The sequence below is a fragment of the Balaenoptera physalus genome (assembly GCF_965194825.1).
Source record: "Balaenoptera physalus genome assembly, chromosome: 6".
In the NCBI taxonomy this organism is placed as follows: Eukaryota; Metazoa; Chordata; class Mammalia; order Artiodactyla; family Balaenopteridae; genus Balaenoptera; species Balaenoptera physalus.
In genome coordinates, this window is record NC_138885.1 from 43,737,523 (window position 1) to 43,764,995 (window position 27,473).

A 27,473-nucleotide genomic window follows, 5' to 3' on the forward strand; every position below is an offset into this window, starting at 1 on the left:
ATTTTGAGCCAGAGGGCGCTTCATCAGGTTAGTGCTATTTAGCATAAAGAGATGCATTAAGTTTTCATCAGGGTGAGGTCAAAGTACTTGTGGCTCATCCTGATAAAGTAATTGATGATGTAGGTCTAAGCTGGAGAAAGATTTGAGTCTTTGGCCAGTAGATTTACAGGCATGAAATCAACTTGGCAGAAGAAGAAGAAAAAAGAAAACCAAAGATCAAACGCTTTGAAACGCTATTTTTTTCAGAGTAGGGGGAGAGGACAAGGAAGAGCTTGTAGAGGAGAACCAGCTGTGGCCAGAAAGGTAGAAGGAAGACTAGTGTCATTGTAAGAAATCTAGATGGAGGGAATATTTGATGGTGCCAGAGAGATTAAATAAGATAGAACCTGAAAAGTCACCACTAAATTTGTAAATTTGGAGATTACTTGTAACTTTAGCAAGAGACATTTCAGTGGAATGGTGGAGACAAAAACCATGTTGTAGAAGATGGGGAGTGAATTGTGAATAAGGAAGTAGGTTTGGTGGTGGTCGATTACTTTTTAGGAAATGTTGGCTGAGAAGGGATGTAAAGAGATGGAAGAAAGCTAAAGTTGAGATGTTTATGTGCTTGAGGAGTTGGTTCAGGAGAGAGCTAATAGAAAGGGAAAGATTAAAATTTAAACCTCTTGGAGCCAGAAACTTGGGTGCCATCTTCAATGCTTGCTTCTTAGTGTTCTGCTAAATCCAAGAAATTACTAAATCCTGTAAATTTTACCTTCTGGATATTTGTTGAATCTATTCTTGCTTTTCCATTCCCATCACCAGTGTGTTAGTTTTACCCTTACCATTCCTTGCCTAGACTCTTAAATGGACTTTTCTCCCTCCCACTTCCAAACAAAGCAAACAAAAAAGCACCAGGGAAAAAGAAAACCTGTCTTCTATACTCTTTGCTAGAAACCATGGAGACTGTAGATACGGAGATCTATCATGAATGTGCAGCTCTGACCCTGACACTCAACAGCTTAAATCCCCCCCACCGACTTCTCATCACCTACATAGGACGAAGGTCAAGCTTTTTAACATGACATATAGTACCCTCTGGGACTGTTCATTTCCAACTTAATTTCCTGCCATCACTGCCTCCCACTTTGATCCTGTAACACTAAAAAAAACTCCTAATCTCTCCCCTCTCCCCACATACTTGTTTTTTTTGCCTCCAGAGTCTACTCATTTTGTACTTCCTGCAGTTCCTGTGGGGCCACTCTTTCCTAGCAAACTGTTAGGTACTCTTTCCGTATTCCTGTAGCATCTTATTCATCCACTTATTGTTATACTCCCTACATTATTGACATTTTCTCCAGTTTTCTCTGTTCACATAAGATCTGTAAGGGATTCGTCTCTGAATTCTAGGTGCCTGACTCAGTGCTGGTAGAGTTGGTGCTCAGCTCATGTTCATTGATTAGTTTTAATCAGAATTGTATGTGGAGGTAGTGGCATTTGGACCTGGGAAGAATGGTAGTTATTTCAACAAGTGGCCTTTGATGGAGAAGATTCAATTCAGAGTGGCCAGCATGTGTAAGAGCACTGAGGCGGTAAATATGATAATACTTATAGATAGGCTGAATACTTCTTTTATACAGGAGAGAAAAGGTAGAAAATGCAATGGGAGATATGGTTAGAAAAATAAGTTCAGTACAAATGAGATGGAGCCTTGGATGCTATGCTTTAAGAGTTTAATTTTCATTTTTCCCCCATAACAACCCTTGTGGATTGTTAAACTGAGAAATTACACCAACTCTTGAATTTTGAGGAAAGGCTCTATTTCTTCTTGAAGTATCAATGTGAAATAACCTGTTTATTTTGTGCAAAGTTTTAGAAATGTCTATTTTTTTGTTTTTTTTTGTTTTAGTTCCTTTCCTAAAGATTATAAGATGCTGCCCTTTATGAATATATCAGTACTTTCTGTTATTTTAATATTTTTAAAAACAATCCTGATAACTGCCATGTTTTTTTCCCCTCAGAGAGAGTATCATTCAATAAGGGTAGTTTACATTATTCTTCCTTTAATATTAGAAAATATTCTAATATTATATTTTTATACCCTTAAGAGAACTTTCTAAAGTTGCTCCCTTTTGACACAGTAACTTATTTGCTAGAATTGCTTGTTGAAAATCAGTAAGTCTGGAGGTCTTGCTGTACCCGTGCCTTTTCAGGTTATTTGTAAAAATGTTAAAATTGATTTTACATCATTCATAAGGGAGGCTGACTGTTCATTCTTGTCTTTTGTGTAGTCCCTTAAACCAATAACCAGCTTATGACTGTGAGACCCATTTAGTTGTGTGTTTAGATGTGATACTGTGAATTGTGGAAGGAAATCCAGGGATTGAATGTGTTTGGGGAACTATTAGACAAAATTAGGTCAGAAAGGGGAATAGCATATAGGTAACAGTCATTCAAAGGGGTGTGCCCTTTATTGTGCTCCTGTAGAGAAAACAGAAAGCTGTGGCCTGTGCTTATGCTCTAGTTAAGGAGAGAATTTTATATATAAATCGACAGTAAATGTTACAATATAGTTTATATTTAAATGCTAAGTTGCATGAGAAACCAGCTGAATGCCAGTTGGGTAAGTAAGAAATCCAAGACCAAGAAAAATCATCGAAAGGTAAAGGTATCCTGGAGAGCTTCATAAAGTAAACGGGACTTCAGTGAGCCTTGAAAGATGAATTAAAATTTAGATAGACGGGAAGGTGGTTGCTGTGGGGTTGAGAGTTGGGGGAGGAAAGGCGAAGGTAGGGACAGGAGCTCAGATGGGGGGACAGTGAGGTAGCATACTTGCGTTGAGCGGGGTATGGATGTGCTTGGGGGGGTAGGAGAACGTAGGTGTGGGGGTGTGAAGCTTGTGGGCACGTGTGAGGAGACAGCATGTGAGGGCGTGCGGGGGTGTGTAAGAGGAAGGGGCGTGGGCATGTGAGGGTGTGGTGGGGTATGAGAGAGGAGGGTGTGTGAGGAGACGTGTGTGTAGGGGTGTGAGAGGGTGGGGGTGTGAGGGTGTGTTTTGGGGGAATTCGTGTGGGTGTGAGAGGAGGGTGTGTGTGGAGGGTGTGAGTGTGTGTTCTCTTCAAAGCAAAGAGAAAAATTTTTTACTGGAGTGAAAAATGTCTGAAGTACAAGGAAACCTTCACTCTTCAGACATGCCTGTTAGTCATTGTGGTCCTCTCATGTAGCATAGCATCAAGTTAAGCGTTGGCCTATTTCTTCCTCCTTTTCATATTCTACCTGGTGATCTGTTACTTCTTTAATCAAAAATGTACTTTTAATCTCAAATAACTCTACCTACCTGCTTTTTTTGAATTAGTCTTTGAGTAAAGTATACCTTGCCAGAGTGCTGAATTTAACAAGTCACTTCTGATTTTTCTTGTTCAAGCATTTACAACTTGCGAGCAGGTGTCACACTTTGTAAAGTTCTTTGGCCTATCCTAGTACCCTGTGGGCTGCCTAGGACAGAGATTTACCCTTTACACTTTCAGGCCTGCTGACCTGTCACTATGCAGGGACTCTATGATACCATAGGTAATTATCCTACACCTTTTAGTTGCAAGAACTGTTTTCCCTGACTTTTTTCATTTATTTCTTCTGTTAATCCATTCACTCTATTGTGAAGACCCCACTTCTTCCTTCTTTCCTTTTAATGGGCTTCCTTTTTCATTATTTCTCAGTATAGACTGCTTTCTGCATGTGTGCCATTCTTTTCCTTGAGTACCCTCTTCCTTCGACAGATATCTTTACTTTCCAAATATAGCTAGCATCTTTTTCATAAACTGCTTCTTCTGTGAAGCCTTTTCTAATTAAGCCTTTTTATCCCTTTAAGTCTTCACATTCCTCATGTACTTTGTTTGCAACGAAGCAAAAATATTATTTTAAATAATTTCTAAATTTTTGGTATATCTGATATTCAGAATGGATTACAGATTCCCCAAGGGCAGAAAAGGACTATTTTATTTCTTTTGGTGTGTTTCCATAACACTTTGCTTACTCGGAGCGCTTAGATATGGGTATTGTCTGATGTTCGGAACTCCCCTCCTGTGCCCAGAGCGCATATGTGGAAAGGTGTTTCCCCTGCTATGTCGCAACTTCTAATTCTTACACTTGTGGATTTTTATGATATTAAGAATTTGTTAGGAAGACATTTTCTCTTTCCTTTTGGTCACTGTTGAGTAAATGCCAACAAGCTAGTACATAATTACTAAATTAATTGTTAATTACCTTCTGCTAATCACTTTCTTTAATACCTAAATTCTAAGGACCTGAAGGGACATCAAGAAATAATTTAATTTGGTCTGCTTTTAAAGTCAGAGTTTTATTTAAATAAAGAGTTTTGTATCTTATCCTTCATAGGAAATTTTGCACAATATCTATCCTAGGTGCCTGTGCATTTATGTATATATGGTGTATTTAATTTTAAATAAATTTTTAAAGCTGATGTATCAATATTTTTGTGAAAGAAAAAAAAAAGGTAAAAAGCTGTGCTATCTGCTTCAGGTAAGTCCTAGCAAGAAAAAGTGTGGAACAGCTGTTTTTAAGCCTTGTACTATCTTTTTGGTTTCAGTGGAATTGAGCAGATATGTATTGAAAAACTCATTTTATAAATATTCTGAGGACTGAGTCCCCTACTTAACCATCTGTTAAGATTTCATTTTAAAGACAAACTTGCCTCCTGCTTTTTGGGATCATCTTAAAACACTGCTCACGTTGCCATCTTCTTGCTCTTCTTCAAGGTGACATCTTGTTTATTTTTCTGCTCATTCTCTTCTCACTTCCCATTAACATTCCTTGTGACTTGATTTTGTTTGTTTGTTGGTCTTTGGCATGAGTAGGAGAGAAACAATTTAAGTAGCTGCTGTGTTAGGAATTCTTACTGGTGAAGATTGCTTGCTCTCTGATGCAAGTCTTTTTTTAATCCCAAGTAGTGGCAAATCTGATCACATACTTTCCATTTCCTCCTTTGAATCAGCATTGGAAACATAGAGCCCATGGTTTGGTGTGTACATATTCTACCCAGTAAAATTTAAATGATTGACAGTTAACTTCTTAAATGTGTCCTGCCTACCAGTTTTGCACCTATCAAAAAGGAGTCATACATTATTTCTCCACATTGAACACATTATGTAAAGCCCAATTAAAAGTAAAATATGCCTTGATGTAAAAAGCTTCTTATTATATCTTAATGGAAGTTGGATTCCATGGATATTCAATATGTTAAGTAGCTGATTTAAAGCATTGGTAGCCTACATTGTGTTCTGCTTTATATTTTCAGAGTATTTCTCAAGAGAAACCTCTATCTTTTGTTTCTTTATCAGTCTGACGTTAACAGATTGCCATGGTTTTTCATCTGATGTTTTGGTTTATCACTGCCACTTCTGAAAATTCAGGAAACTTGTTATTGATGCATCTCTTGGCTTATACAATTAAAGAAGTGTTGGTATGACTTCTTCCTTTGACAGAAGTGCTACCAGGTGACCATGGTAGGAATTGGAGTCACCTACTACTATCTCCAGGTCATCTGGTTGAGTAGGATTTGTGACAGATGTTGTTAAATGCATCCTTTCTGAAAGTTATGATATTCTTTCCTAATAACATATACTTTAACTCCCCAAATCTTATTCATCTGGTTTTACGTATATTTTAGTGATAGAAGTTTTACTTGTCTTTTTATGGTTTCTAGGATTTTCCTTTTTCCTTTGTTAGAGATAGCCATTGTGTCACCTTCTTGGGGGCACCTTTTATGTACAAAGGAGAAAAAGCAATGAGAAAAATTCCAGAGAATAATTTCCAGGTATAAGAGAGGACTATTTTTAGAATAGGCAGGGTGTTTTATGTGCCTCTGAGTAGCTCACTTACTTGACACCTAGCTTGTAGTTCCCACTTTGGAGATATCCATGGTAGCTTCATTTCCAGATGGTGTTCCTTAAAATGTGCATGTATATTATTTGTGATAAAGCATTGTTTTGGATTTTTTAATGGGGTGAACTAATTGTTATAGCTTTTAGGAGATGACTGAACAGATAGAGTGAGTATGTTCTAAGAAGATCACATATGGCATATGTTACAGTGAGGGCATTGGGCCAATCAAGCTCAGGATGGTGGAGTGTCTAGAGCAGTGCTGCAAAAGAAATATAATGCAAGCCATACTGTGAGCATATAAATTATACAAAAATATAATTTTAGATTTTCTAGTAGCCACATTAAAAAAAGTTTAAAAAGGTGAGATTAATTTAAATAATATACTTCGTTTAATACATTTTATTAGAAATATTATTTCAACATGTAATCAGTATGAAAATTATTAAATTTTTTTGTACTAAGTCTTTGAAATCCACTGTATATTTTACGCTGATGGCACATGTTAATTCAGATTAACCATCTTTCTAGTGCTCAGTCACCACACATGGCTAGTGGCTACTGTATTGGACAACTCAGGTGTTGTAGAGTGTTTGCTGAATCTCTAAGATAGACTTGGTGCAGGTAATTTTGTATGAAATGGTTTGTAATTTCAGGAGGGAGTCAGATTGAGAAACTGGTGTGAAACAACTTTGGTAGATGGTGGCAAACCAGCTGGAAGATGAAAACAGCAGAGATTCAGAAGAAGATGAAAATAGGAAGTGGCAGGACTTGATAATGGCCAGTATTCTATAAGAAGAACAAAATAATTGATTATCATTTTAAGGAAAACATCTTTCCCAACTAAGGGCTTTTTAGCCTAGGCTATGTCATTATAGTTTGGAGGAAAGCAGTAGTTACTCATAATGGCACCCAAGAAAAACCACTGAGATCAACAGGCAAAATTGATTGCAGAGAAATAGTGTGGGTGGCAGGGAGGCAGGGGAGGATGATTTACACTAATATAGTAGAGAAGAAGGGTCTGAGGTAAATGATTGATTTTTATGAAATAGGAACTGGACCAAGTTCTTGGTGACTTAAGAGCAAATGAAAGATTATGCAGAATACTATATCAATATTTATTGCTTAAGCAGTGAATAAGAGGACCTAGTGATAGGGACATTGGCCACAGTATGTAAGTGAGGTTAAGAGCTCATACTTTAAATTTTGGTCCAGTCCTGTCCTGACCATTTAACTTTACGTTCCTTGGTGAGGTAAAACCACCCAAGCCTCAGTTTCTTCATCCATAAAATGGGCAGAAATAGCATCTACTTCATAAAATTACATGGATTGAATAAGATTATGTATTCAGTGACTTTGGCCAGTATGACACATCTTCCTGTTATTCTTCTTAGTTTGGCATATCCAGAGGGAGGAAAAAGAGATACTATAGTGTTTTCTTGGAATACATGCTTACACCACATCTTCTGAGCTATTACCCCTCAAAGCAGTTTTCAGAGTTTAGGTCGGTAACAGTTGATGAAAATTTCTTTATGCGTAATTCCTATTAAGTGAAGAAAGACTTTCTAAGTCTTGTTTTGTGAATTGTTTGGATAGTGAAAAATACAGAAATCTGCAGTTGAGTCACAGCTCCACCACAGTGACCTAATCACTTTATCTTTCTGGGACTTAATTGGAATTGAATTGATTAGTGTTTCTCCAACTCTGGTTTGAGGACCTCACAGCATTAGAGTCACCTTGAGTACTGGATAAAAATGCAGTTTCTTGATCCCCACTGTATACCCACTGAGTCAATCTCTGAGAGTAGAGCCAAGGAAGTTTTATTTTGCACTCAAGTATAGCTGATCCACACCACATCTAGTTTGAGAACCATCAGAAAGGATGATTCTGAGATCTTTTTTGAAAGTTCATTGTATTATAAGCCTAGAAGTAGGAGTTGGATAGGAATAATGATATCTATTCCTATTTCCCCTGTAGGATTGTTGTGAGGATCAAGTAAGATATCTTTCAGTTTGTAAAAAAAAGTTTAGGTGAAAAGATAATTCCTATAGATTGTAATATATGTAATACATTTTTAAAAATATTTATTTATTTATTTATTTATTTTTGGCTGCATTGGGTCTTCGTTGCCGCGCGCGGGCTTTCTCTAGTTGCGGCAAGCGGGGGCTACTCTTTATTGCGGTGTGCGGGCTTCTCATCGCGGTGGCTTCTCTTGTTGCGGAGCACAGGCTCTAGGCACACAGGCTTCAGTAGTTGCAGCATGCGGGCTCAGTAGTTGCAGCACGTGGGCCCTAGAGTGCGCGGGCTTCAGTAGTTGTGGCACACGGGCTTAGTTGCTCCGTGGCATGTGGGATCTTCCTGGACCAGGGATCAAACCTGTGTCCTCTACATTGGCAGGCAGATTCTTAACCACTGCGCCACCAGGGAAGTCCCTGTTCTAATTTTTTGATTTAGGCATTAAAGTGTTTAATACTAAGAATAATAATTCCTAATAATATTAGAAATAAGTTTTTAAAATAATTTTTGTGATTCAGTTGTTTAGGTTGTCCTATTTAGGGATTATCTGTAGTCTACCTTTCATACTCTTCCATCAGTTAAACCTTCTGCTCTCAACAAACAAAAAAACCACCCCCACTACTAGGGTGTTTTCTGGGGATAAAATATAATCCCCCATTTTTTCCATTTCCAGAGAGGGCAGACTGTTACTGGGTATATACTTTGTGTTGGTTATAGTGTTTCATGCTTTAAAACATTCTTATTTTGCTGTCTAATCCCTACACATAATTTAATATATAGAAATACTTATTAAATGGTTTTTAAGCATGCAGTGTGTTGACCAGACAGCACACTTTTAGAGAATTTGATTTAGTTGGTCTGGACTGGGGCCAGAAATGAGTGTTTTGGTGATTTAGATGGAGGTTGTTCATGGCCCACACTTTGAGAAACATGGCTCTGTTTCTTGTTTCCTCTAGAGGCATAAATTTTGTAGGCACTGGCTGAACAACATAAATTAGGAATAGTTTGCTTCCAGCTTGAAAGTGAACATAAAAATATTGCACATTAGAACTCTACATGTGTTTGTGTATGTTTTTCCCATAGGAACTCAAGATGGTGTTAACACAGATGTCAAAATGAAGGGACAAATCTACCACCTGCAGGTTAAAGCTGTTTAATATCGCAGAAAACATTTTTATAAGAAAGAAAATCGTAGGACATGGTTGGATCTTGAATGAGTCTATACTTCTTAGCCTTTCTTTTAAAGTTAGTTTCAGGGATTCAAAAATGTTACCATCCATTAGTGAAAACTTAAGATTTTGTGGCAAAATAAATAAGGAAGCAGAAAATAAGATAGGCAGTGTGTAGTACTTCTGTTAGAGAAGCTGTTGAGCTTTATTGTATGCCTAGTACTGTGCTCCTGCAAGCATGGTCTGCAACACTAGCGTTCACCTCTTGAACTGATTAAATGCCTTTATTCCCATGAACAATCCTCAGTTTTTGGTCGTTTTTCCTGTTTCTTATCTAAACAGTCTGCTCACTCACTGTTACTTCTGTTTTTCTTGTAATATATCTCAATTTTTGTCTCTCACCCTGGCTTCTTGGTTTCCCTTTTTACTGTATGGTATAATTAATGAAATAGCTTATTACAAATTTAAAATTCCTAAGTACCAGACTAAGTAAAAAATTAAAAATTGGTTTGATAAAACCCATTTTCTTGGGCTTCCCTGGTGGCGCAGTGGTTGAGAATCTGCCTGCCAATGCAGGGGACACCAGTTCAAGCCCTGGTCTGGGAAGATCCCACATGCCGCGGAGCAACTAGGCCCGTGAGCCACAAATACTGAGCCTGCGCATCTGGAGCCTGTGCTCCGCAACAAGAGAGGCAGCGATAATGAGAGGCCTGCGCACCGCGATGAAGAGTGGCCCCCGCTTGCCGCAACTAGAGAAAGCCCTCGCACAGAAACGAAGACCCAACACAGCCATAAATAAATAAATTAAAAAAAAAAAAAAGAAAGGGACTGGTTGTAAAAATAAGTCTTCATCTTCATAGAAGAATTAAAAAAAAAAACCCATTTTCTTTACTTACACTAGTGCTGCTGCCTTTTCTCTTAGGTATTTAGTCCCAAACCTCTTCTCAAGTGTTAGGTATATGCTGTAAGTGCTAATTTATATTTGAAAAATGCTAATATTAAAGAGAGATCATAGATTTTATGGCACCTAGGACATAATTTTCATCAGCTTATCACTTCCATTCTCTTCATCAGACTTAATGAGGCTTTTAATACCTATTGATACTTAAATTCCTGTTGGGCTCAAACTTTTATTGCAGTCATTCCCTGTTCTTAGTTTGTTTTTAAAAAGCAAAATTGTTCTTCACTGAAAATTGGGGCAGGTGGGTATAAGTGCTAAATGGGCAGAGGGTGTGTAAATTCCACCAGGAATTGGTTTTCAGATTCAGTGAAGGCCAGGGATTGGAATTGTTGACCCCTGAGTCACCAGCCAGCCAGCTGCTTAACAGAGAACAACTCGGATGGTTGCAGTTGTTCCCCATGTCCTTTCAACTGCTTTTTATCTCCATCCTTTTCTTATCTCCGGTTGCTCCTGTCCCTTCTCCATCTCCTCAGTGCACAAATACATCACTGAGTATGAAAAAGGTCAACAACAGTAGCATTATTACTAAAGTTTTTGTGTCTCTGAATTCCTTTGCTTTCTGCTACACGTCTGAACCCAGATTTCCATTTCTAGGGTAGCCCTAAACCTACACATTGGCCAGCTGTGTCCTTAATTAGTTTCTGGCACTGGAAAAGTAGCTTTTAACTTGGAGGAAAATGCCCTATATTTGAACTTTTTTGAATCTTATTTTGGTATCTTTCAGTGGCTTACTAATAAGAATTTTTTAACCTCATGTTTAAATGTTTCACAAATAAAAGACTGGGAACAGCCCTGATAGTTTTTAGGGTTCTGTGGATCTTTGTTCCTTAAGAAAATGGTAGATATAAACATTTCTGGATGGGAGGATGTTGAAAAATGGTGGAATGGCACGCAGGGTGGGCCCAACAATTCTTTTTAAGACATTTAACTTACTAAACTTATTAGGACATAAGGAAGGATGTATCAATGTGTTAACCCCCTTCCACTATCGGATTTAAAAGTAAATAGTTTAACTTTATTTACTCTTCTTCAGTTCTACATTTCCGAGGTTGTCTGTCACACTCCTGAACACAAAAATTTCCTTTTACTATTAGTTTAAGTAAAGAGGAATTTTTCTGGTTTTCTTAATGGGGTATATAGGTGGTGGCTTATTAGAAAATAGCTTAATCCTTCATATAGGGGACTTCCCTGGCAGTCCAGTGGTTAAGACTCTGCGCTTCCGCTGCAGGGCGTGCAGATTCGATCCCTGGTCAGGGAACTAAGATCCTGCATGCTGCGTGGCGCAGCCACAAAAAAAAAAAAAAATCATTCATTAGATAGGAAATCTTACCAGCTATTGATTATTGTTGTAGTAGACATACCTTGTTTTCAATGTAAACGTGACATTTCAAATGCAAGTTATATTAGCGAAGGTGATAAAATTTGTGGACTAACTATGAGTAGTGTGCTTTACAGAGGTTTATATGAAAGCTTTCTGAAGACTAGTCTAGAATGTCTATGTTCTGCTCTTCCTTTGATACTTGATGAAAACTGTTAGTGCTACATTTATCATGCTGCTTTTTTACTCTTTGAAAACCAAATTTCTTAACTACTGAATGGATATAGCATATTTTACAAATTGGAAGTTTGTGGCAACCCTGCGTTGAACAAGTCTAGCGGTGCTGTTTTTCCAGCAGCATTTGCTCACAGCGTGTCTCTGTGTCAAGTTTTGGTAGTACTCACAGTATTTCAAACTTTTTCATTATTTGGTATGGTGATCTGTGATCAGTGATCTTTGATGTTACTGTTGTAATTGTTTTGGGGTACCACAAACTGTACCGATACAAGACGGCAAAATTAATTGTTAAATGTTGTGTGTATTCTGACTGCTCTACCGGTCAGCTGTTCCCTCATCTCTCCCCCTCTCCTTGGGCCTCCTTATTCTCTGAGACACAATAATATTGAAATTAGGCCAATTAATAACCCTACAGTGGCCTCTAAGTGTTTAAGTGACAGGAAGAGTCACACATCTCTCACTTTAAATCAAAAGCTAGGAATGATTAAGCTTAGTGAGGAAGGCATGTTGAAAGCTGAGACAGGCCAAGAGCTAGGCCTCTTGTGCCAAACAGCCAAGTTGTGAAAGCAAAGGAAAAATTCTTGAAGGAAATTAAAAGTGCTACTCCAGTGAACACACAAATGATAAGCAAAACAGCCTTATTGCTGACATGGAGAAAGTTTCAGTGGTCTGGATAGAAGATCAAACCAACCACAATATTCCTTTAAACCAGAGCCTAATCCAGAGCAAGGCCCTAACTTTCTTCAGTTCTGTGAAGCCTGAGAGAGGTGAGGAAGCTGCAGAAGAAAAGTTTAAAGCCAGCAAAGGTTGGTTCCTGAGTTTAAGGAAAGAAACTGTCTCCATAATATCGAACTGCAAGGTGAAAGCAGCAAGTGCTGATGTAAAAGCTGCAGCAAGTTTTCCAGAAGTTCTAGCTAAGATAATTAATGAAGGTGGCTACACTAAACAACAGATTTTCAGTATAGACAAAACAGCCTTCTATTGGAAGACGATGCCATCTAGGACTTTCATAGCTAGAGAGAAGTCAGTGCCTGGCTTCAAAGCATCAAAGGATAGGCTGACTCTCTTGTTGGGGCTAATGCAGCTGGTGACTTGAAGTTGAAGCCAGTGATCATTTACCGTTCTGAAAATCCTAGGGACCTTAAGAATTATGCTAAATCTACTCTGCCTGTGCTCTATAAATGGAACAACAAAGCCTGGACATCTGTTTACAACATGGTTTACTGAATATTTTAAGCCCACTATTGAGACCTATTGCTCAGGAAAAAAAAAAAAAAAAAAAAGATTCTTTTCAAATATTACTGCTCACTGACAATGCACCTGGTCACCCAAGAGCTCTGATGAAGATGTTCAATGAGATTATGTTGTTTTCATGCCTGCTAATACAGTATCCATTTTGTGGCCCATGGATCAAGGAGTAATTTCAACTTTCAGGTCTTATTATTTAAGAAATACATTTCATAAGGCCATGGGTGCTATAGATAGTGAGTGATTCCTCTGATGGATCTGGGCAAAGTAAGTTGGAAACCTTCTGGAAAGGATTCACCACCATTCTAGCTGCCATTAAGAACATTTGTGATTCATGGGAAGAGGTGAAAATATCAACATTAACAGGAATTTGGAAGCAGTTGATTCCAACTCTCACAGATTGAGGGGGGTGGGGTTCAAGACTTCAGTGGAGGAAGTAACTGCAGATGTGGAGTTAGCAAGAGAGCTAGAATTAGAAGTGGAGCCTGAAGATGTGACTGAATTGCTGCAGCCTCATGATAAAACTTGAATGGATAAGGATTTATTTCTTATGGATGAGCAAAGAAAGTGGTTTCTTGAGATGGAATCTACTCCTGGTGAAGACACTATGAAGATTGTTGAAATAACAGCAAAGTATTTAGAATATTATATAAACTTAGTTTATAAAGCAGCTGCAGAGTTTGAGAGGATTGACTCCCATTTTGAAAGAAGTTCTATTGTGGGTAAAATGCTGTCAAACAGCATTGCATGCTACAGAGAAATCATTCATAAAAGGAAGAATCAGTTGATGTGGCAGACATCATTGTCTTATTTTAAGATAGTGCCGGAGCCATCCCAAGATTCAGCAACCACTACCCTGATCAGTCAGCAGCCATCAACATCAAGGCAAGACCCTCCACTGGCAAAAAATACGACTCACTGAAGGCTTAGGTGATGGTTAGCATTTTTTAGCAATAAAGTATTTTTTACTTAAGGTATGTACATTGTCTTTTCAAGCATAATGCTTTTTGTGCAGTTAATAGACTACAGTATAGTGTAAACATAAGTTTTATATGCACTGGGAAGCCAAAAAATTTGTGCAGCTTGGTTTATTGCGATAGTCACTTTGTTGCAGTTATCTGGAACCTGAACCCCGAGGTATGCCTGTACAGAGAAGTATGAATACTTATAGTAAAAATTATTGCCTGTAGTATATATATTTTGTTCCATTAAGTTGTGGAGGGAAAATTTTATTGAGATACTATTAATTTGTGGTAAGTAACATAGAACAAAATTGTCTATTAGATTTGGGCAGTATTAATATAGCAAGACTATTGAAGTGTTCAAGAAAAAAATGTGTTCTTCAAGTTTAGAAGAGATTTGAAGGAAATGTTTTACAATTGTAAACATGAAAGATTTAGATAAAATATAGTTTGTAATATTAAATAAGAATGAGTGTGTTAATCTGATTTTTACTATTCCTGCTACTCCTCTTTTATAAGATTCAGACAAGCCAACGTCTAAAACAACTTTGGTAGTTGTTGAAAGGTATTAGATGGATGTGTTTATCTTTAAAATGGGCAAACATGACTTTTACAAATACAGCTCTTACAAATTTTACACAAGAGGCCAGTAACTATAACCTAGAATCAAATATTCATTTGATTTAGAATGTTTACCTGAAATTTTTGCTTAGTTTTCTCTGGGGTTTAGAGGAAGGGTGCATGTTTTGTATTGTTGTGATTTAGAGATTTTTTAAAAAGGGTTATTAGATTTAAGGGCTTTCCCTTTTCTCTTATGAATTAAGTAGCAAATGAAGCTTTCATTTTTGGAGGGTGGGGTAATAGTTATGGAAATATCATAGAAAATTAACTGAGTATTTTAATTTTTTAAGAGCTAAGAGATCAGTAGTTTCTTAAGAGTGAAGCTGGTAAATATATGTGTTTTTAAAAACTTACTGAATATAGTCAAACTGTGTTCTCCGTTGTTTGAGAACTATTTCCAAATTAAGAGTTGATATTTTGCCTTTTTTCATTTCATGATCTGGTAACTCTTATTAAACTTTTCCAAGCATTTTCTCAATGCTTACTCCACTCCAGTATCTCACCCATTAAAAGGGGTTAGGGATGGGGAGGCTGTGGTAGAAAGAATGTATCAAGGCCTGAAGGAGTTTGATGTTCCAGGAAAGAAGTTTGCTTGTCTGGTGTGAATTAAGGCTGGACGAGGGCCAAACTGTGGAAGGCCTTATAGGATTTGTTCATATTTTATTTTAAGGCCAGGGGTAGTGGAAAGCCATTGAATGGCTTTAAAGTGGGGGAGTGACTTGATTTTGTTTGAATAGGATAAAAGTGGAACCTGGGAAATCAGTTAGGGAGGCTATTGCCCTAGCCCAGGGAGAGAGATTGGTGACTTGCAGTATAACCTTCTTACTCCATTGACACTCACCTCCTTCAAAAACTAGCTTAGATTTTTTTACAATTTGATTTCTTATGACCAAATGATTTTGCTCTTTTTTTTTTTTGATGTCAGTTATCTATAAATTTTCATTTGACAAGGTAGGTAACATTATTTTATTGTTTTATTCGTTTAAGGGTGCTAGTATGAAAGTATGGTTTCTTTATAGCTAGTATGAAGGCCTGTATAGAGGGTTTATTTGCTTTCTAAGGTGTCTGTACTACCTGTCTACTGATAAGGAGTTGGTGGTGTGGCTGTTCTGTAATACCAAGCAGTGATGACTAGTGAGCTCTTTTGTATGCTGTCAGGATATCTCATTCAAATGTTATATTTTTTTAATCATCTTTTTATCTTCCAAATTCAGTTCCAACACAAAATCCTACTTTTTTAGAGGCAATAACATGAGTTTTTTCCTTTAAATAAAATACATTGATAAAGAAGCATACTTGAAATTCCCTAGTCTTTGTGACCTTCTGATCATTTATTTATCATTCCTGCCTTCCCATTTTTACCTCACAGGAGAAATTAGAATAAGCCTTAATTGAAGTTCAGAAATATCTAAAAATTTGTAAGTTTCTCTCCTGCTTTCTACTTCTAGTGTCTTGTTTTAAAAATTAGGACTCATTTTTTCTTTTTCCCAGGTTGAGGTTAAAGATATCTCAAATTTTGAAAATATTTTCTTTTTTACTGTTTTGCTTAGTACTTAAATATCAAAATGCCTACCAACGCTATATATTTGTTGAATGTGGAAGATTCTCTACCTGTGTGAAAGACATAATGTCCTCTTAAGATTTCATGTAGCGTGTCACCAAAATAGACTTGAAAAGTGTCCTTCCAAGGGGCAGAGGGGTAGAAGGGTGGAATTTTCTAATTTGTGAAGGGGAAAACATTGGGCTTCTGTTTTTCTTGTTCTTTGTTTGTAGAAATCTCTCCCTCATAATGTTATAAGAAGCCTACTTATATTGGTTAAAATTAGAAGAAAGCAGGTCTTTTCATACAACCATTACCCGCCCCCCCCCCTTTTAATTATTAAAAAGGCACAGGGAGGTCGAGGTCTGGAAATTTGCCAGGCTTTCTTGGACTGTCCTAGAAAAGTAATCTTAAATGTGTTCCCAGGTGTAGTCAGTTGAATCACAAATTTGGAGTTTTGTGGTTTGCTCTTTTCCTGTTTCCTATTATTCTATATATACTTTATGTATTCAGGAAAATGAAATTCTTTGGCTGTTGATGATAAAATCAATGCTTTATTCCAGGCTACCAACCAAATATACCAACTTAAAGTACATTGCTGCCTAAAAAGATGTCAAGTCATTCCTTAAGAGAATGAGAACGGTTACCTTTAAAGGTGTAAAGATGTTACTTTTAAAGAAATTTTTCTTTCTTTTGGGAGAGAACTTTATAATGGATGTCTTTTGTTATTTAGTGTTTAGTAATTCAGCACAGGTTAAGTTACCATCTTTTATTGAACAAGCCAGGGGTAGAGCATCTTTTGTACTTAAAGAAGAGTTTAAAGAATGAGGTTCTTTAAAAATTTTGCTATACAGAAATGCACCTCTTTGTATTGAACTAGATCTACAATTAAGTGAATTAAAAAATAAGAAATTTGTAAGGGCTTTATTTAGAGAGGTTTTGCTTGCCTCTTTTATAAAAGGAAATTCTACTATTTCAAATTTGGTGTTCTCTCTGGGCCTCTAAAATTTTGTTAAGGCTTTTTAAGAGAGAGGTTTGAGAAATTTATGCTTTCTTCAAACCTTGGTCTGTATAAAAGTAGATATGTACTTATTTTGGAACTATATGAGGAAAATGAGTCACTTATGAGTTAACAGTGTTAAAATACATTTTAGGTGGTTATCGTAGTAATTTGTCAGGAATTAACATTAGGAGTCCTTAGATAACCAGTGGTTAAATGTTGACATCTACTTTTATTCTCCTTCTCACACCCACGTATGCACGCACAGTGTCTAGTGTTACAACGTACAATGTTTATATTTTTATTTTATTCCACATAAGTTGTGTTTTTAGCTTATATTACTTAAGCTAGATGGACAGAATCTTGCACTATTTTGTCAGACTGATAGTACTGAGTATAACAGGCAAGGCAAAAAAAATTTCTGGGAAAATTGCCAGAAAGTGTTTGTGTTTTCCTTTGGAAGTGATTGTTTGGTGGTAGGAAGGTGCTTAGTTTAAAAAAATAAAAATAAAAAATTAGATTGACAGGTCCTAAAATGTTGCATATTTTATTTGAAAATATATTCTCCTTCCTCATATTTCTAACTTGTTTATCAGAAGTCTTTTGGGACATTGTGGACTTTACTTTTTTTCCTAATACTTAAAAACAGCCCAGGGCAGCCAAATAGGGAAGGTGACTTCTGTGATGTTTATTAATATAGAAAAGAAAGGATACCAGAAGACCTTTGATGTGTTTATAGATGCATAAAAACAAATTATTAAAATGAGTTTTAAAGTGGGAAAGAAATTACACAACACATAGAAGTAATAAACAAGAATTTTAGATTCTTCTCTTCTAGTACTAAGCATCTTAGTTATAAATATGAAGGCCATTGGTGATTTTTAAAATAAGGCTAGTTAAGTGATATAGCTGTTATTTAATATCATAGTGAGTTTTCAGTTTGTATTCTTTTCCTTTAATAGAAGTGTACTGCTATTTAAAACTTCTCTAATAAGTATTGCTAATTTTCTTCAGTTGCTGGTTTTAAGTTAGCAGATGTTACTTTGATGAAAACTTTGTGATGAGTTTTTTTGTTTTGTTTTGTTTTTTTAAGTTTCTCACTCTTAATACTGCTGGTTCCTCAAGGGTAATATTTCACATTACTTTCATAGCAGCTGAAGTGATCCGTATTTACGTCAGAGTTTGATGATTTACTAAAAAGAAAGCCTGCATTTTCCCAAGCAAATGAAGCACTAAAACCCCTTAATGTACCTAGTGTCTTTTCAGAGTAATTGAGACTTGTAGGTTGTTTTTAGTAGAAACTACTTTGTGTGTGTATGTGTGTGTGGGGGGGATTTCCTTAATCTGTCTTAGGATGTCTGTTCTGATTTTGAGAATTTACCTTTATCTCTTATTCTTCTAAGTTTATGCCCAGTTTTGGCTTTTGTGCAATTTAAAAAATAGTCTGTTTATTCTGATGGGAATATTGGCCTCTAGCTGCAGTCACCGTGATCTCTCTGTTCCCCCCAAAATGAACATCTAATATCAGAAACCTGTTTTATACAGTCTAGGTAATACTTGTATCTACTTGTACCTGTTTTGATGTAATTCATATTTTGAATGAGTGCCAGAGAACTGCATAGAACTATTTCAATCTTGAGATCTGGGCATTTATAGGTTGCCCACACATTTTGTGGCTATAGGCAAAACCACTTTTCCATTGTGCCTTATCTTTGAAGATACCTTGCTTATCCCGGACAATACATACCTTTCATGATAGTAAGAACATAACATCAGGAAGAGAGTTAACAAAAAAGAGAAACATAGGGTAAATATATATGGAATAAAGCTTTATTTTGTAAGATGATGTAAGCTAAACATTTATCAACAGCCAAATACCTAACTCAGGTCACTTATATCTTACTTTCTTACACTTAGACCAAATAAGAGACTGTGTAAAGCAAAAACTTGATCTCCATATTCTAATTTGTCAGTCCTTTTGATACCTGTGGCCATCTGATAAGCATGGATATTATAGACTCCTGATTTTTATTGGGTAGTTAGTATGGCTTGCTGAGTTTCCTTCCATTCCAACACAGTTTACTGATTTTCAGGTTAATCTTAAAAATATAACTTCTATTCTTAACTTTTGATGTCTTGCAAATCTGCCTTGATTATACCCAATACTGAAGAATATGGACCGTTCATGTTTAGTGAAAGCTATCTTGTCAAACACTGATTAACCGCAGCCCTGTTTATTTGATCATGATCTTCTCTGTCTCTGTTTAGCTCAGTTCTGTCTCTTTCCTTAATAGTCCTGCTTTAGTTCCCTTTCCTCCATAAAACCTTCTTTTTTCATTTCCTTGTTAACTGATAGATTTAGTGCATGTTTATTGAGTTCCTGTACTGTGCCAGGTACTGGTGATACAGCAGTGATAATAGGGCTTGTTCTGGAAGCTCATAGTCTAGTGGAGGTCCAGGTTATCATCTCCAAAGTCCTACTGCATTTATTTATAGCCCTTATCTTGGTGTTTTAATTTACAGTACAAGCATATGATCAATTTTTTTTATCTTTATATGTTCAATATAAAAGCAAAGTTTTCTTCAAAGATTATTCCCAGAAAAAGTCATTTTATATTTGAGACTTTGCAAAGGTTTTAATATTTTGAGGCTCTTGCTCAATAATTTTATTTTGAATAGAAGAATAATGTTTGTAGAAGACAGACAGGCTTGAAATGATGCCAGTCAGTGCTAGTTTTGAATTTTTATGGAAGTTTCCTGAGGGAAAAGGTAAAAGGGGAATAAAGAGTTCAAACAGATAAGAAATTATTCTTGGGAGGGTTGATTAACTATCATAATTTGTTGTAAACTATTCACAAAGGTTGTAAAAAAAATTTAAAATCTCGGGCTTCCCTGGTGGCGCAGTGGTTGAGAATCTGCCTGCCAATGCAGGGGACACGGGTTCGAGCCCTGGTCTGGGAAGATCCCACATGCCACGGAGCAACTAGGCCCGTGAGCCACAACTACTGAGCCTGCGCGTCTGGAGCCTGTGCCCCGCAACAAGAGAGGCCACTATAGTGAGATGCCCGTGCACCGCGATGAAGAGTGGCCCCTGCTCGCTGCAACTGGAGAAAGCCCTCACACAGAAACAAAGATTCAACACAGCCATAAGTAAATAAATAAATAAATAAAATAATAATAATAATAATTAAAAAAAAATTTAAAATCTCACTTTTAAGAGCAATATTGTAAGTACTTTATGAACATCACAATATATACCTATAGAACAATGGGAAAAAAACAGTGTCTTAGTATTATGGGAGTGGAAGTTTGTGGCTTGGAGAAACATTTCCAGTGACAATATTCTATATGACTTCAAAAAGTACTGTTTCTCAAACAACTTAAATGGAAATGAAGATAATTCAAGTTTTGTTACTTTTAAATGACTCAAAAAGAAGGTAATGAGATGACACTTGTTGAAAGAGGTATGTGAAGTTTGAACAAAATTGTTTTTAAAATTTTTGTGCTTCATGATTTTAAAACATTCATAAAACTAAATTAATGAGTTAAAATAAGTATACATTAGGCTTTTCATACAAATATAGAAAAGTTTGTATATTTCAAGTTGGTTAAAAGATTTTAAAAATATCTTCTCATTGGGGGAAATTAGGGTATCTGTCATATTGAGGGTTGCATGAGGGTTGTATCAATGTTTTGATACAATTTTATTTTATTTGTACTATAAAATGTTTTTGATTAAAAGCATCATTCAGTTTGATCTGCCTTCCATAGCTGATTCTCTTTGGACGTGTGTTCTACCCCTAGAGTGGTAGGAAGCAGTGACATGTGAAGGGAAAACAAGAATTGCTTTTCATGTTGTATTCATTATTTTTGAAACTTCATTAACCCTTCCTAGCAAACTAAGTTGCCTTTGGGAGGCACAAGGTTAGGGAAGGCATTCAGTAGCCTGTTTATACTCTGTTCTCAGTGACTTGTTGATAGTTTCAGACAGCATTAAAATACTTTTCCAGAAGTGAGCCTCAGATTTGTAAGTTGTCAAAACAGTTCTTTTCTTTCTGTTTAATGTTGGTCGCATACCGTAGGAAAATTGTGATAGGATGAGGCTGGTCACGGGGCCGTGAAAAACATTGTCATCTTAATCAGATAAGAAATTAATACAATTCATAATTGTAAAAGATTCTTTAATTCCATCTACCTGTTTCAAAGGAGATGGGGGTGCAGTAGTAGTTGGTGGATTTTTAAAATTCAGTTGTCACATCACATTTTTACATTTTAATCATTCATTAAGTACTGTTTATGTTTGGAGGGCAAGTAAGACAGTCTTAGATCCAATAGCATTCTGACGTATGAAAGGACTTATATAGACAACTAACTAAAAACAATGAATAAATATAAAATATTTTATATTGGATTGCAAGTAGTGTGCGTTTTGTGGGAAGGAGGAGTTCTGATGAGAAAACTTGAAAATTGTCACATATGTGAGATTTAGCCTGGGAGGCTTTTTGCAAGAGCTGGGCTTTCAGAAACTGTTAGAATGATGATAGATTGCAAAGGGGAGGGCATTTAAGAAATATTTGCTTGAACCATGTCCACTGTTCCACCACCATTTATTGAAAAGGCTATCTCTTCTCTGTTAAAATTCTTTTGCTCATTTGTTAAAAATTAATTGGGCATATTCGTATGGGTCTGTTTCTGGGTCCTCTATCTGTTCCACTGGTCTTTGTGTCTTTGTCTCCACCAGTACCACACTGTCATGCTACTGCAACTATATGATAAGTCTTAACACCAAGAAGAGTGATTTCTCCCTTTATTATTCTTTTTCAACACATTAATAAGCTCTTTTAGGTGTCTACAAAGAAATTTGCTGAGATTTTGATGTGAATTGGATTAATCCTATATATTTCAGTTTAGGGAAAATTGACATCTTTATTATGTTGGCTCTTCCAATCCATGAACACAGTATGTCTCTCCAAGTGTTTAGGTCTTCTTTGATTTCTTTCATCAACATTTTATAATTTTCATCATACAAATCCTATATATGTTTTATTAGACTATATGTATTTTATTTTCTTAGGAGCAATTGTAACTGGTACTTTTAATTTTTAATTTCAGTTCCACTTGTTCATTGTCAGTATAAAGAAACACAGTTGATTTTTGTGTGGTGATTTGTATTCTGTGATCTTACGGAACTCACTCACTAGTTCTAGCATTTTTTTTGTTTGAAGATTCCTTGGAATTTTCTAAATAGACAGTCATTTCATCTGCAAATAGAAACAGTTTTATATCTTCTTTTCCAATTGGTATGCCTTTAATTTCTTTTTCTTGCCTTATTGCAATATCTAAAACTTTCAGTACTGTGTTAAATAAAAGTGGTGGGAGTAGACATTATTGCCTTGTTTCTGATTTTAGAGGGAAAGCATTCAGTCTTTCACCATTAAGTATGATGTTGGCTGTAGGTTTTTTTGTAGGTGCTCTTTGTGACTTTGGGGAAGTTTCTGTCTATTCCTGTTATACTGATAGAGCGTATGGTTTTTCTCTTTTAGCCTGTTTATTTGGCAGATTGCATTTACTGATTTTTGAATATCAAACCAACCTTACATGCCTGGAATAGATTGTACTTGGTTGTGATGTATTACTTTAAAAAAATACAGTTTTGGATTTTGTTTGCTAAAATTTTGTTGAGAACTTTTACATCTAAGTTAGTGAGAGATACTGGCCTGTATTATCCCTCTTCTTTTTTGTTCTGTCTTTGGTTTTTGTATCAAGGTAATACTGGCTTCAGAAAATTAGTTGTTAAGTAGTCCCTCTTCATCTTTTTCTGGGAGAGATTGTGTAAAATTAGTGTTGATGTATTATTTTAATACTTCATGCTTTTAAAAAACAAAACCCTAATTGTCCTCAGGTGCAGTCGCAGTAGGTACAATTTACTTTTTCCTCATGGGAGGAGTATTTCAGATTTTGAGTATGACTTTTACAGTCCTACTTTATGGCCAAATGTTCTAACAAATTTCAGGTCCTGTGTATTTCTTTTTTTTTCTTTCTTAAATGGTAGGAAAAATGAAATGGTCAGTATGAGTCATTATGTATAAGCAGTACTTTGGAAATAGAACTATTATCTAAAATAATTCTGATACTAGATTCTGTGACCAGACTTACTGATTTGCTATAACTTGCCTGAGTGTGAGTTATGAAACTATGGAATTATCCATAATAATTATGGAATTATTAGGGAAATTGAATCATATGTGGAAACAAAACAGTGAAAGGTTTGGTAACTTGTTCAAGGTCACAGTTTGTAAACTAAATTCCAAGTTCAGGTCACAGCCAGTGGTACTTCACTGGGGAGGAACATTAGATCACCAGTGGCTCTTTGCCAAAAGGAGAAAAGAAAACATACATACAGTATCTATACATCTATATATCTGCCCGCTGCCCCTCATGTACTTTTCAACTACTCATTCCTCGGGCATACAAAATGGCACTCAAACATGAATTCAAGAAAACACATAGGGGATTCTGATGCACATCATTTGTTAAGAACCATTATAATAAACCCTGCACACAGACCTTTTATGTTCATTTATTTCTTTTGAAAGTCATATTAACTATTTGGAATTACTTTGATAGAATAAACCTATGGTAGAAATTTAAAGTTTCAGAAAATTTTAAATTGGGATATGCTCTTAAAAACTAGTAAATATAGGTAACTTTTGTCATCCTTTTTAGAACTACACCTTTAAAGTCACTGTGTGAGCTTAACGTAAAAATACATATAACTTGGTTTATTTTTATAATTATCATGTTATTATATTTAGTGGTCAGTTGGAGACGTGATAGATAGAGACTGATTACCCAATCAGCTTGAGGAGGGGGGTGGCAAGATTGTCATTTTCCCCATTAAGCAGTTTTCTTTCTATCTGTGGATAATATCAATCAAGTGATAGTCTAAATCTAGAAAATCATCTGAAATCTTAACTTACCATTAAATATTAAGAAGTATTAAAAGAAATAAAGAAAATAGTCATTTGTTTATCTTTTTTCAAGACCAGAGGTGGCAAAGAAAAGATACTGATGTTTTCTCCCCTCCTTCTGTACTAATTTCAAAACCCTTTACCTCAAAATCTCTCAGTACATGGCTCCTGGCAGCCACTCTTAATTGATTGGAATTGACACCAAAGATAAAACCTATTTGGCATTTTTGTCATAGGCAATGTTCTTTTTTGGGAGGTCAGTTTTATTTAGTTCAAGTGTTGTTCCTGTGCTTCAATGGAGTCTTCTTTTGGAAATTAAAAATAATTAATAGTGGTTTTTAACATGAATTACACATGATAGTTCACAGAAGACTCCTCCCCAACAAACAAAACAAAGAAAAGGCAGGTTAGCTAGAATGTGGGAATTAGGATGTTGTTTCAAGAGGTAGCTGACCAGGACTTCCCTGGCCGTCCAGTGGTTAACACTTCACATTCTAATGCAGGGAGTGTGGGTTCGATCCCTGGTCAGGGAGCTAAGATCCCACATGCCTCACGGCCAAAAAACCAAAATATAAAACAGAAGCAATATTGTAACAAATTCAATAAAGACTTTAAAAATGGTCCATATCAAAAAAAAAAAAAAAACTTAAAAAAAAAAAAGAGGTAGCTGACCACACAGCCTGTCAAATCCAGCCTGTGAACTAAGAATGATATTTACATTTTTAAATGGTTGGAAAAAAAATTCAAAAAATAATATTTTGTGACATGTAAAAATTACATGAAATTTAATTTTACTGTCCGTAAATAAAGTTTTATTCGAATGTAACAATGCTCATTCATTTACTGTCCTCTGGATGCTTTTGTGCTACAATGGCAGAATTGAGTAGTTGTGAAAGAGACCATATGGCCTGCAAAAGCTAAAATATTTACTCTCTGGCCCTTTACAGAAAAAGTTTGCCATCCCCTGTTTTGAGATAATATGGGCAGAGTATGATTGCTTTGTGGTATTTAGTAAAGGAGGAAACTTAATTTGCTGTTATTTTCAACAGGTTTCTGAAAAGGAATAATTTACAAAATGGCTACTGTTAATATACAGATGAATAGTAGTTGCAGCCCTTCTTTTATAAAATACAATGGACATAGTGTTACCAGCCACAGTTTTACATGTCCGCTCACACTATTATTTCTTCCGTAGTTGAGAAGTCCACAGCACCATTACTGCCACAGATTTTATCAGCTTATAATTATATCTCTGTGCTAGAGCATTGTAGAGCCAGCAGTTCTCAAACTTTTTGGTCTCAGAACTTCTTTAGACTTACCCCAAAGAGTTTTTATGTGGTTTGTATCTGTAAATATTCGTCATATTAGAAATTGAGACAGAAAATTAAAAAAAAAATTTATTTAGAAGTGACAATAAATCCATTATATGTTAACAAAAGAATAGATTTTTATGAAAAATATTTTCCAAGACAACAAAAAAATTAGTGAAATTGTTACAGATCTCTTTTTAATTGTTTTAGTAGAAGACAACTGGATTCTTATATCTGTTTTTTCCACTCAATTTGTTGTGATACAACAATCTGTTGTGTTGTTTTGACATGAAGGAAATTTGGCCATACACAGATATATAGTTAGAAAAATTTTAATCCTTTTTTAAGATAATTGTGGATGTTTTTCTTTGATACTATACCAAAACCCAGCAAGTGTAGTTTCTTTGATATTGTTGTTTTTTTAAGTCAAGTTGATTGAAGTATAATTTACAGAGGATAAAATGTATTTTGTTTGGATATACAATTCTGTGAGTTCTGATTAACCCATACGATAATGCAACCACCACCACAATAAAAATGTGGAATATTTCCATCACCCCCCAAAGTTTCCTCATGCCCTTTTGTAATCAGTCCTTTCCCCTCCCTCCCAGCTTCTGATATGATTTTTTTACCCGTACTTCTGCCTTTTTCAAAATATTGTGTAAATGGAGTCATACAATATGTAGCCTTTTCAGACTGTCTTCATTTTTAGCATAGTGTGTTTGCAATTTATCCATTTGGTTGCAGCTATCACTAGCTCACTTCTTTGTATTGTATAGATGTTTATTTTTCCATTTACCAGTGCTAGATATCAGGTGGTTTCTGGCTTTTGGTGATTCTGAATAAAGCCACTCTAAACATTAATGTATAGATTTTTGCATGGACATACGTTTTCATTTCTTAGGTAGATACCTAGGCATGAGATTGCTGTGTAGTATGGTAGGTGCACATTTCACTATAAGAAGTTGGCAAACTGTTTTTCCTAAGTGGCTGGACCATTTTGAATTCCCACCACCGATGTGTGAAAGTCCGAGTTGCTCTACATATTTACCTGCACTTGAGATTGTACATTTTGTTTTTGTATTGGTCATTCCAATCAGTATTAGATCTAGTTTCAGTTTGCATTTCCCTCATTATTAGTGATATTGAGTATTTTTTTATGTAGTATTTCCCGTTCATATCTCTTTGATAAAGCATCTATTTGAATCTCTTGCTCAGTTTTTAGAAATTGGGTAGTATGTTTTCATATTGTTGAGTTGTGAGAGGTCTTTATATTTTCTGAATATCAGTTATTTTTAAGGTATATCATTTGCAAGTATTTGCTCCCAGTCTGAATTTTTTTCCTTAACTTTCAAAGAGAAGTTTCAAATTTAATGAAGTTCAACTTACCACTTTTTTCTTTTGTAGCTCATGTGTTTTGTGTTCTCAGAAATCTTTCATAATTTAGGGTCACCAGATTTTTCATTTTTTTCTAGAAATTTTATAGTTTTAGGTTTTAGTTTGGGTCTGTGATGTGTTTAGAGTTAATTTTTGAATACAGCATGAGCTATGAGTTGATATGAGTTGAGGTTCTTTGTTTTGCATATAGATGTCCAATTGTTCCAGCGTCAGTTGTTGACTTTCTCTGCTAAATGCATTGGTACCTTTGCTGTGTATCAATTGACTGTATGTGTATGGGTCTATTTCTGGATTCTCTGTCCTGTCCTGTAGGTTCATGTGTCTGTCTTTTTACCAAGACCACACTGTCTTGATTGCCGAACCTTTAGTACAAGTCTTAAAAACAAGTAATATGGGGAGTTCCCTGGCGGTCCAGTGGTTAGGACTTGGCGCTTTCATGGCCATGGCCCGGGTTCAATGCCTGAGTGGGGAACTAAGATCTCACAAGCCACGCAGTGCGGCCAACAAACAAACAAACAGGATGAATTCTGTTTTGTACATCTTTTTCAGAATTATTTTGGGTATTCCAGTTCCCTTGCTTTTCCATGTAAGACAAGAGATAGTTTCTTAAAAGTTAGTTACAGTGTGGAATCTGAAACCACTAATGAACTTTTTGTCCTCTGTAATGTTAAAATCTACTTGGCTATCTTGAATTTTGTATGGATTTTTTGCCCATGAGTGTTTTTCAAGCGTCATGCATAATTCACTTGGAAAATATTGGTTCTCTGAATTATATAGACCTTCTAAATATTGGCACATCTCATTATTCTGTATTTAAAAGTCACATTTGTTAATATCACCACTCA

General features: G+C 35.8%; 1 protein-coding gene across 2 annotated transcripts in view; it reads left to right on the top strand.

Moving 5' to 3' along the window:
* Positions 1–27,473, top strand: part of ACVR2A (activin A receptor type 2A) — an 86,532-nt gene that overhangs the window by 22,278 nt on the left and 36,781 nt on the right. The window lies entirely within an intron of this gene.